The sequence below is a fragment of the Aedes albopictus genome, chromosome 1 (assembly GCF_035046485.1).
Source record: "Aedes albopictus strain Foshan chromosome 1, AalbF5, whole genome shotgun sequence".
Lineage (NCBI taxonomy): Eukaryota > Metazoa > Arthropoda > Insecta > Diptera > Culicidae > Aedes > Aedes albopictus.
Window position 1 is genome coordinate 278,376,764 of NC_085136.1, and position 12,030 is coordinate 278,388,793.

Here is a 12,030-nt window from a genome sequence, read left to right on the forward strand (position 1 = left end):
CTTCCAAGATAGTCCGTGAGCATGCAAAATTTTGCAAATCGTCGAGGCACTTATGGATGTTCCGAAGTGTATAGCAAATTGCTGCCGGGCTTCGTCAAAATACAGGATAGGATTTTTCTTATACAGATTCACTAGCCACTTTGTTTGTCCATGTCGAATTTCCTAAATGTGGTCCTCCGTTTATTAGCATTTAGTATACCGTCTCGTTCATAGTTGATGATCCAGGAGCTGATAGTTGATTTAGATTTTGAGTAGATCTTTGCTAGTTGTGCCCGTGAAAATCCAAGAAAATAGTTTCCGTACAAACAATGGTACTGTGTGTTGCTGCTCGCCCGACGATGCTGCACATTTTGAAGAATCGAATTCTGCATTTCGGCAATATGTAAATATTCACTTGAATTTCGTTGGAAATTCTCAATCTGGATCAATTTTAAGAACGAAAAACCTCAAATACGAAAATTAATTCAATCAATGAATAACAAATGTTTTATTACGGCGAGAGAGAGATCAGTTGTCATTTTTGACAATTTGACGTGTCAAATTGGAGCACGACTGTTTTTACGACTGTTTAAAACACGACCGTTTCGAACCGCCGTGTTCGATAAGGAAATCCACGCGTATATATATATATATAGATAGATTTTTTATTCGGGCAGTGCTAACTGCTATTCCGCGGTTAATATTGTTTGTGCAGTTGAAAATCGGAATTTTTGACACGCGAAAATCGATTTTTTTTTCATAAACCGTGCGTCGGACGTACGTCGGGCAAAGTACGCTGGATAGAGGGCCAGATCTGCTGCCCAGCGCACTATGTCCGACGTTAGGTTTCACGTATAAATTTGGAGAAAAATCGATTGTCGCGTGTGAGGAAACTTCGGGCACAGAGAACAGACATCCAGGCTAGAACAAATTTCGTTCGGAAAGTTGTGTAAGGATTCGAATCTTTACTTGAGTAAGGTTGCAAACCAATACACGATGACAACACTAACGCCACCAAACACCATATTTCCACAGTCAGTGGTGAATTGAAACATTTCAAGTGGTGAATTAAATTAGTATGGGAAATTAATCGATTGCAGCGCCACGCTATTGCCACTTGTGTTGCCGATTTCAAATGGCCGTTAAATTCCTTACACAGTTTCGGAACTGGACTTGGATGTCTGTTCTCTGTGCTTCGGGTTTCAATCGCGACGATATTATGTTTCCAGTTCAAAACCGAATTAGCGACATTTTTTCTTTGACTTCCGCTGCTTTTGCCTTGCGTTAAACACAATGTCGGAAGTGGGGCGCTGTATAGAGTACCAGGTGTATTATCGTCGCACCACCAAATCGAAGTCGTCGCTAGAAGCACATGCGAAGTTGCAGCTGCGAAGTAAATTTTAATCTATTTTTTCTGTTGCGCATCATTAAGCTACCCGCATAATTGTAAACCGTAAATGCACTATCTCGCATATTGTTTGCAACAATTAGCTACAATGCCTGAACAGTCTCACATATAATCAGTCATCACTGTAAGTGGTGGTGTGAGTATATTGTAGTAACCCATTTGGCATATTGTAATGGGCCAAATAACAATATGGTGAATAGGCGGTTAAGTTAGGTTACAATAAAAAATCTGCATTTTTCTCGAACAAAATTTTCGCAAAACAGTAAGCCAAGTGGTCGACATATTATCCATTTTCTAGAGCAATAATTGTATGTCAAATTGTTGGCAAACTGTGAAACCATAAAAAAATAACATTCAATGAAATTGTTAGTTTATTGTATAACATGTTGAAGTAAACAATGTACTGTATTGTGTGCATACGTTTTTAAAATGAGTAATTCGCTATTATCGAGGATCTGGTTTCAAGAACACGCAAAACATCATGCCGATTTGCATCATCAAAATGAGCCTATGTTCTTATAAATTTTGAACGTTTAATTCAGATTTGCTTGCAAATTGGCATGTTTTTTTGTTCCTGAAAGCAGCTACTTGATAATAGCGAGTTGCATAAAAAATAAAGAAACGATCAAAAATGCATATATTAAAAATATGTATTATATTACTGTGGTATTTAACACGAGATTTACAAGAAGTCAAATCATAAATGTGTCGTAACTTTTTGTTTTTGTTCTGAGCATTTTTTTTTATCAAAAATCGATAATAACCTATACTGCCGCCACTTGCATAACAGTCCCACCTTGCTGGATTTCCTATTCATATGGGACTGTTTTGCGAGTGGGGGCAGTATTGGCAATAGGTGTTATCACATTTCGAGTCGATTATGCCCTTTTTCTACTATTTTTATAATGTCTGAGACTGAGCAAGCTTTCACATTTTTGAGCACAATTACTGATATTTTTAGCAACGATTGAACAACTTATCGTACTTAGCTGGAATATTGCGACTTTTGTTAGTTGTAGAGTAACTCGTCAAGCAGGATAGTAGCCATGGTAGTAGCGGGTGGTAGCGGAGCCCTGTCGGGGACATCTAGTTCGAAATGGATATTTGGCACGGAAGATCTTATAACGATGCGATTACGAGTTGATCCATTCATGGTTTTGCGGTTCTATGATTAAACTTCAATCAGATCTTCCCAAAAGTGTCCTTCCGCCTTCCGATTGCAGCTTCCTTCCAGCGGCAGTCATCCGCCCGCCATCCGATGTTTGCTTGTTGCACTAGTTGCGGTGGGAGCCTACCGTCCTTCCGTAGAAACATCCAATCGGGAAATAACGCTACCGAATCCATGATCGGCGGCTTGGTGTGAGCTGTGATTTTCACCTGGAATAAAAACGAGCGGAACGGTTCGGTTTTGGGAAGTCTCTACGGGAAGATCACTCTGTATAGCTTAAGATTTGGATGACTTACCTTTTCCGGTCACTGGGGTTCAAGGAATCTTGTGAGAAAATGCGGGAGTTCTCGAGCTTTTTCTGATTTATTTATATTTTGAAAGCGAACAACCGCAGCTGAACCGCGTGATGAAAATTTGCCAACACACAAAATTTTCGATACACAAATGCTCACTACTATTAACGCATGCAACAATTTGCCAAAATGTTAAAATTGAGTAATTTATGGTGAAACATATATGTGTTAGTGTGCTGTGAAAATGGAATAATGAACCATTTGAGAGACGTTGACCTAATATTTCTACAATTTGTGACAATAATGCATCAACTAATTGTTAAACAATGTCTGTACACTTTGACATATTGTTAAAATTAGACATGGATTACTATTAGTGTTTTTAATTGTCAAAAGCTTTGGGATGCTTATCTTTCAACACAAAAACAACTGTTTGTGGCAAAGTAACATTAAGTGTTAGAAGACATTTACTGTTTGGATGTTAACACAAACTGTATTTTTCTATGCGGGTAATTAATAGCAACAATATGCACTAATTCAAATTGAGTTGCGACATTTCTAAGTAGGTTAAAAATCAATTTTCGCACGTTCGGTCACTTCGTATTTCGACCAAAAGCATAATACAATACAGCGCCCCACTTCCGACATTGTGTTTAACGCATAATAATAATAAAAGGTCTTATTAAAAGCCCACCCTAGGCTCTTTTCAAATGTTGCTTCAAAGTATACTTTGGCCTACTTTGGCTGCTGCGCCACCGACCGCGCTCTGTCACCGCGAAAAGGAAATGTCACTTTTCGTGCAGTTTTGCATCGTCAACAAAAGAGAGAAAAAACAATGAGAAAACAAAAGCACAAACATTTTCATTAATCCACCTAAATTGTGTGGGAGATTGTGTTAGCGATAAAAATATACTGTTCGAAACTGACCCCTGAAACAAAGGATAACTTCCAAACTGGCAATCGGAATGTATTTTTCGGAAGCAAATTTACTGAAATTAAGTCAAGTCAGATAAAATTTAAGGTTTAGGACAACCTTTCAAGGAACTTTCCACCCAGAGATTCATACCCTTTTCCCAGCCCCCCAAAAGTAGCAAGCAAAATTGAAAGGCCCTCCTCGGTCTGGCCACCCTGCTCGGCGCTCGCTCGTTCGTTCGCTTCGACCAGTCGACACATTCGTCGCGAGAGTACTTACCGTGAAAGAAGCAGAAAATTCGTAGTTCGCTTTGGCCAGCCTCCTGTCACGCGGCCATGTTTTTGAGGTCAGCATCAAAATCCAGGAACGATTATTGACTGTGACTGAATCATATCAATAACAATTACAAATTTTATGGAAACTTTATTCCCGTGACGAAGACGAGCTGATACTATTACGACTTAATTTTTTAATAAATTATTGCGAAATTAAAAATCATGTTTTGCTTAAACTAACGATTTTAAAAGGTGAAAAAAAAATTGGTTGTTAAAAAAGTTTCGCCGCTTTTGATTTCTGCTCCTGGAATTATGTTTGTTTACAAACTTTGCGCTGTCATGGGGAACCAAGCCGCCGAGCCGCCGCTATTGTGTTCAACGAGGCGGCTGGAAGTGGGAACCAGAGATGTTGGTTCGTTATTTTTCTGTGGGGCAGTATTGCGGTGACAGGAGGCTGGCTTTGGCAAATCGAAGGCCCCTACGACGGGCCAGCCGTGAAAAAATCGAAAATTTGCAAAATTCAAGTGCCCAGATCGGAAGTTTTGTGTCCCGGAACGGGGAAAATTCGCGCGCCGCGCCCGAAAGTGGTTACTTTAGAGGCAGCGCACACAGGAAAATCGAGGCCAGCCAGCAGGCAGGCAGCCAAGCAAGCAAGAGCTGTGGTGGCTGGAACAAAAACGAGCAGCGGCCAGAGCGAGGAAAAAAAAGTGAATCCATCAGCAACAGCAGCAGCACTTGGCTGGCAGTGAAGTGAGTGTGTGGAATAAAGTGGAGGAAAAATGAATCCGCACGAAGCTGCACGGTCATCCGTCGTCGTACTCGTCGCGTAGTGTGAAGTGTTTTGAGAAAGGAAAACAGATACGCCACGGGTTTTTGTTTGAAGGGTTTTCGATCGTGTCAGAATAGATTTCAAATAGGTTACCTACACCGCCGAAGAGCAGAGCAGGAAAAAAAGGGCGACAGCGAAAAAAATAGTCTATCGTACGACTCCAGCAGCGCAGCGCCGATCAAGGTGAGTGATGGCGATTTTTTCATTTTGGAAATCAAATTGGGGATAAGGGCACTTTCTTCGTCGAATGGGACGCCACGGCACGGACGGAATGGCCGTGTTCCATGGCGTTTGATTGGGCGGCTGTCCCGGGTGTCTGATAGTGAACAAGGGCTCCTCCGGTATGATGCGGATCGTAGTAGTCAGTCGCGTAAAATGGGCGCTCGGGGTCGATCAGGGTTTGGTAGCCGAGCCACCGTCCATCGTACGTGGTAGTAGGCTGTGGATCAGGGGTTCTCAAATCTTGTGGGATCTTTCGAAGAAACTACAGGTGCTGTCCGTTTTTGTGAACATGGTTCGCAATTTTTGCTATCGTAATTTTATTTGTATAAATGTTAACCTGTTAGTGTCATCATTTTTTAGAAATAATTTGAAGTTTTTTAAGAATGCAACAAATGTTCGATTTATTTGATATTTTCAAATTCCCAGACAAAACTTTCGAAGGAGCCCTAACAAGAAGTTCTAGGATTTCCTCAAGGAATTCCTGGAGGATTTCTGGAAAGAACTCCTTCTAGATTCTCAGAGATAACCTCAACATTTTTCGATCACGGCATTTTCAGAAGAATCGTCTGAAGGATTCGCAGTAATGATTCCTTGGAGATTTCCAGCAGAAATACCAGGAGGGCTCCCAGAAGAAACTCCTGATGAACTCCCAAAGGGAACTTCTGTGAGATTCCCAAAAGGAATTCTTGGAGCATTCCCTGAAGGAACAACCGGAAATTTCACAAAAGGAAATTCTGAAGATTTTCAGAAGGAACTATTAAAGGATTGTCAGAATCAATTTCTATAATAAACTAAGGGAGGATTCCCAGAATAATCTCCTGGAGGAAACGCAGTAAGAATGATTGCTAGGTTTTGTATTGCTAAGAAACCTAATCTTTGTAATCGGCTCCTCCTCCTCTGGAAAAAATCTAAAGACAATTATGAAGAGAGTCCAACAGAAGCTCTTGGAAGATTTAAACTCCAGAAAGGGCTCCTGCAGGAATCTGCAATGAACTCCCACAGTAATTCTTGGACGAATCCCAGAAGGGATTCCTGGAAGAAGTCCAGAAGCAATTCTTCGAAGAATGACAGAAAAAATTCTGGTGGCATCCCAGAAACATTTTTGGAGAAAACCCAGGTAGAATTTCTGGGGGACGCCAGTAGAAACTTGACTGTAGGAGTGTTAAAAATTCGAAGATTCAAAATGAAAATCGACATTCTCATTTTTTCATTCTTGTTTCGCAACATTCATTGTCAGCTAAATGCCTCTCTTTCATTCAATTTTCTGTCATGAGTATTTTCTTGCACATCGTGAAATAATCAATTTCTGTTAACAAACACAAAATTTGACTTCATGAACAAATGGAAAAGATGGTTAGTATTCAAATTAATAACTATACTCAAGTTTTCTGTTAATTGGAAGTTTAATTGGAAGCTATGTTCTAGTTTTGTTTCTCAGTGAAGGAATCTAACGGATTTCTTCTGAGATTTCTTTAGGAAATACTTCAAATACCTCTTTAGGAAATTCAGGAGTTTACTGTATCAGGAATTTACGGAACAGTTGTTCAGTCTGAAATCCAGGAATTCGATCTGAAGATTTTTCCAAGAAATCCTAAAGGAATTCCATCAACCCTGTAGGTTTCCCACAAGGAAATCTTAGAGAATTATTTGAAAGAACTCCTGCAGCATTCCTTGAAGAACTTCTGAAGGATTCCCACAAGGAGCTCAAGGAAGATTTTCAGTAGAGCTTCTGGAAAATTCCCAGAAATAACTCCTGGAAGATGTTTATTAGGAACACCAGGAGGGCTCCTGGAAGATGTTTATTAGGAACACCAGGAGGGCTTCAAGAACGAACTTCTGGAGGTTTTGCATAAAAAACTCCTGGAGAATTCCTAAAAGCAACTCCTCGAGGACACCTAGAAGTAGCTACTAGAGGATTCCTAGATTGAATTCTTGGAGGATTCCCAGAATGAACTTTCGGAAGAAACGCAGTTAGAAATCCTGGAGAAAATCCTAAGACAAAGAAAGATAGAATCTAGCAAAATCGCTTGGAAGTATTTAAAATTAAAGTTCCAGAAAAAACTCTTGCTGCAAAGAAGGATTTCATGTAAAAATACTAGAAGTGATTGTTTGAAAAATTCCAGATGAAATCCTACAATAATTTTGAAGGAATCTCAGAAAGAAACTCTGAGGATATCTCAGAAGAAACTACTGAAGGAATATCAGAAAAAAATTCTGAAGTTACTCAGAAAATAATCGTGAATGAATTCCCGTAGGAAATTGCTAAGAATCGCAGGAATTCCTGTAGCAATTTCGGAAGAAAAATCTTGGTAAATTTCAAAAACAACTCTTGGGTGAATTTTAAGAGGATCACAGTGGGAAAAATTGAACCCTAAATTCATTGTCTCAGCAGGGTAACGGGTTCTGCCAATTGCTGAGACCATTTTCGCTTGGAAAAACTGTGTTGAATCGATTGGTGGGGTCTCGTTTGCTGGAGGTCTCACCCTGGCCGGCTAGAGGGTCGTAATCAACCCGAGTTCCTTACGGAAAGCAAAATCATTGTAATCCGAGAATACTTTCGCACCACATATTTATTTTGAAGCCGCAAATCAGAAGTCAATCGCTTTCCGGATAATATCAGTTGCATATTATAGTCCAAGAGACAGAATGTTGTCAGATATCTTCAGGTATTAACGCAATCAGTAATGACAATCTTTCAAAAACTTCTTCTCAATCACATACCAATGAAATTCTAATATACTGTCAAAATTTTAATCGTATGAGAAGCTCGTTGAAAATCAAGCAGATTCATAAAAATTTATTAAGTTCATCTTTTTCAGTTGTTCTCGGTACTGAAACAAGTTGGGATGAAGGCATAAAAAGTGAAGAAGTTTTTGGAAGTGATTTTAATGTTTTTCGAGACGACCGCAATTTACAATTGTCACAAAGAAAGTCAGGAGGTGGAGTTGTTATTGCGGTGTCCTCTAAGTTCAACTCGGAATTAATAAACTCATCGAAAGTTAAGGAGTTTGAACATGTTTGGGTTAAAACTTGTATTGCGGGTGAAACACATGTATTTGCATCAGTTTATTTTCCTCCAGATTTTGCAAATAAAACGGCATATGAAGTCTTTTTCGCTAACGCTGACGAAATTTTATCACAGCTACCCCCAGAAATAAAACTCCACATATACGGTGATTTTAATCAACGCAATGCTGATTTTATACCAGACATAGACAACGAAGGTATTTTGTTACCAGTTGTTGGGGACAACGAAACATTACAATTTGTGTTCGACAAAATTGCCATTATGGGATTAAATCAAATAAATAATGTAAAAAATCAACAAAATTGTTACCTGGATTTATTATTGACCAATGTTAACGAAGATTTCTGCGTTAATGCATGTGTTTCTCCTCTATTGAAAAATGAAGCATTTCATACTGCCATAGAATATTCTCTATTCGTCCACAACATTCCGAGATCTAATGACTATGAATATGAGGAAGTATTCGAATACCATAAAGCAAACTATGACAACATAAAGCATAAATTAAATGTGGTAGACTGGCAATCAATCTTGAAAAGTGAAGATAATATTGAAAATGCGGTTGGTACCTTCTATAAAATATTATATGAAATAATCGACAAAGAAGTTCCTACTAAAATGAAAAGGCGTCATGGAAATTTTTAACATCCAGTCTGGTTCAACAAAAATATCATAAATTTAAGAAACCGGAAGCAAAAAGCTCACAAAATGTATAAAAGGAATAACACTGATGAAAATCTACAAAAATATTTGGAAATATGTGACCAATTAAATACAGCCATCAGTATAACACTCGAAGAGTATAATGCGAAAACTGAGAACGAAATCAAGTCTTGTCCAAAAAATTTCTTCAATTATGTTAAGACTAAATCAAAATCAAGTAATTTCCCCTCAAAAATGATATTAGATGAAAAAACGGCTGAAACCTCTAAGGAGATTTGCGATCTCTTCGCTATATTTTTCCAAGATATCTATACGACTTTCTCCGAGAATGATCGTGATCTAGAATATTTTTCATTCATGCCCTCATTTTCAAGAGATGTTCATGTAAGTCATATCAATGTGGAGGACGTTTTAACAGGTTTAAAAAGTTTGGATGCTTCAAAAGGATCAGGACCGGACGGAATTCCCCCAGTATTTATGAAAATTCTTGCAATTGAGTTGACATCTCCTCTATTTTGGCTATTTAACATGTCCCTTGAATTATCTGCATTTCCCAGTATTTGGAAAAACTCATTTTTAATCCCTATATATAAATCGGGAAAAAAAAGGCCGACATACGAAATTACCGTGGAATTGCAATTATTTCTTGTATCCCAAAACTGTTTGAATCCATTGTTAATAAAAAATGTTTAATCAAGTGAAAAACAGAATAACGAATTCTCAACACGGGTTTTTCAAGGGCCGCTCAACTGCAACTAACCTGCTAGAGTTTGTAAATTTCACAGTAAATGCTATGGACCACGGCAATTATGTGGAGGCTCTATATACTGATTTTAGTAAAGCTTTTGACCGCATAGATATCCCTTTATTGCTGTTCAAACTCTCGAAAATAGGAATTGATGATAAACTGCTTTCTTGGACTCAATCATATTTAACAAATAGACAACAAACAGTACGTTTCGAAGGTAGCAAATCTCAACCCGTTAATGTAACGTCTGGTGTCCCCCAGGGTTCACATTTAGGTCCTCTTCTTTTCATTTTATATGTGAACGACGCATATTATATATTCAAGCATTCAAAGATATTAATTTATGCAGATGATATGAAGATTTTCATGGAAATCAAAAGTGAAGAAGACACTAGTATATATCTAAACGAAATACGTTTGTTCTACATATGGTGTAATAAAAGTTTGCTTCAGTTAAACGTTAAAAAATGTAATTCTATCACCTTTAGTAGAAAAAGGAACCAGCATATAACTAGTGTGACCTTAGGGGATCAAATCGTTGAACGATGTGAAAGAGTTAGAGACTTAGGTGTGATCTTAGATACTAAAATGAGTTTTATCGATCATTACAATACAATAATTCATAAAGCTACCAACATGCTGGGGTTCATAAAGCGATTTAGTATCAATTTTAACGATCCATACACTATCAAAACATTGTACATTTCTTATGTGAGATCGATTCTTGAATATTGTAGTATTGTTTGGTCCCCATTTATGAAAACTCATGAAGAACGCATAGAATCGGTGCAGAAGAAATTTTTGCTATTTGCTCTACGTAAACTGAGATGGACAACTTTTCCACTTCCTTCTTATGAATCACGTTGTATGCTAATAAACATACAAACTTTAAAGGAACGTCGTGAATATGCTATGCTAACATTTGTAAATGACATTGTTTCGCAACGTGTAGATTGCAGCAATCTGCTATTCTGTTTTAATTTTTATACTCCGACTCGACAATTAAGAAATCGAAACATATTTGCGGTCAGTCATCATCGTACAAATTATGCGAAATTCAGCCCAATCAATAGAATGATGTTAATTTATAATAAGCATTACGAATCTATCGACTTGACTATGTCTCGCGTAAAGTTAAAACAATATTTCAACTCTGTACGATACAATAGAATATAGAACAAATTATGTATGTATGTAGTCTACAAACGGTTGACGAAATAAATAAATAAATAAATTGTGGTTCCTGGTTCCGGAACAATCCGCGACAACCCGGAACATCCGTATAAGCGGGTTATACATAAGACTTACTCTAATAGATGTTTACATTACATTTACACCCATATTATAAGTATGAAAAGTTAATCTACAATAATCTATTTGTAGTATTGAAGTTATATCAGATACCAATAGCCAGTTAGAAGGTAAGATGTGACCAGTGATAATTCCGAGTTCCTCTGAATATTGAGCTTTGCAAGGATTTCGCGACGATCGTGCAAATGTTCAATCTTTGACAGCACAATGTTCACACATCCAACAACAAAAGAAACAGTGCATAAACAAACCGATTAGTCGAAACACCACCCCAAAATAACGCTCCGTTACTGGAAAACTGTAGCGGCGACATCAACCAATGTATGCTGAAACAGGTGTGCATATTTTGTGGTGGGACAATTTTGTTTGCCTGTGCGTCGCATTTGGCGCAAGATCGTCAATATGCATATCTAAATACAGCTGCAGCTTAATAAATACTACAGAATTCACAAACAATTCAGGTTGACCAAAACAATATCGGTGGCCACTAAACGGCAATCCGGAATGCTTCCGGAATCCCTCAGGGATGCTTCCAGAATTGTTCTATGTTGGGTCAAGAATCCTTTTGAATTACTTCCAAAATAATTCTGATATGCTTCCAGAATCATTTTGGGATGCTTCCAGAATCCTTGCTTTCTGAATTCTTCGAGGTTGCTCGCAGAATCTTTGTGGGATTAGTCCAGATTCCTTTTGGGATGCTTCTTTATTCCTTATAGGATGTTTACAGATTCTTTCTAAGATGCCTCCAGAATCTTTCTGGAATGCTTCCAGAATAATTCAGGGATTCTTCAGCTGCTCGCACATTTCTAGTGTTCCTCCACCGATAGCTCTCGAGTCGGAACACACTGATTAGCTTTCCACAGTTTCTCTTTAACAGCAAAGCACGTTGCGATGCAATTGCTTGCTCTCCTATGGTGATTTCCATCCCGAGGACTGCTTTGCAGTTACTGACAACGAGCACTTCTCTGTCTCGTGATGGGCTGTCTGCAGCTTTATCGCATTCATCCATCCTTCAACGGTGCTGATTGACTCCGATACAAGCATTTGCACTTCTTCGACCGGTTCGCATGATACTGATAGGGTTCATTCAAATATTACATAATGCAAATGACTAATGACTTATTTTGGAAGCTTCAATGTTAGCACAACGCACCATTGTACATCGCGTTCTAGGGTTTAGACGAGTATGGACC

The 12,030-nt window shown here is 38.4% G+C and overlaps 1 long non-coding RNA gene across 1 annotated transcript; it reads right to left on the reverse strand.

Annotated features, from left to right (window-relative positions):
• Window positions 1-2,019: 2,019 nt before the first annotated feature.
• Window positions 2,020-3,353, reverse strand: LOC109427780 (uncharacterized). Its single transcript, XR_002134311.3, has 2 exons — window positions 2,852-3,353; window positions 2,020-2,764 (listed from the first exon to the last, which is right to left on the reverse strand). It is a non-coding gene; the product is annotated as an uncharacterized LOC109427780 (long non-coding RNA).
• Window positions 3,354-12,030: the final 8,677 nt, after the last annotated feature.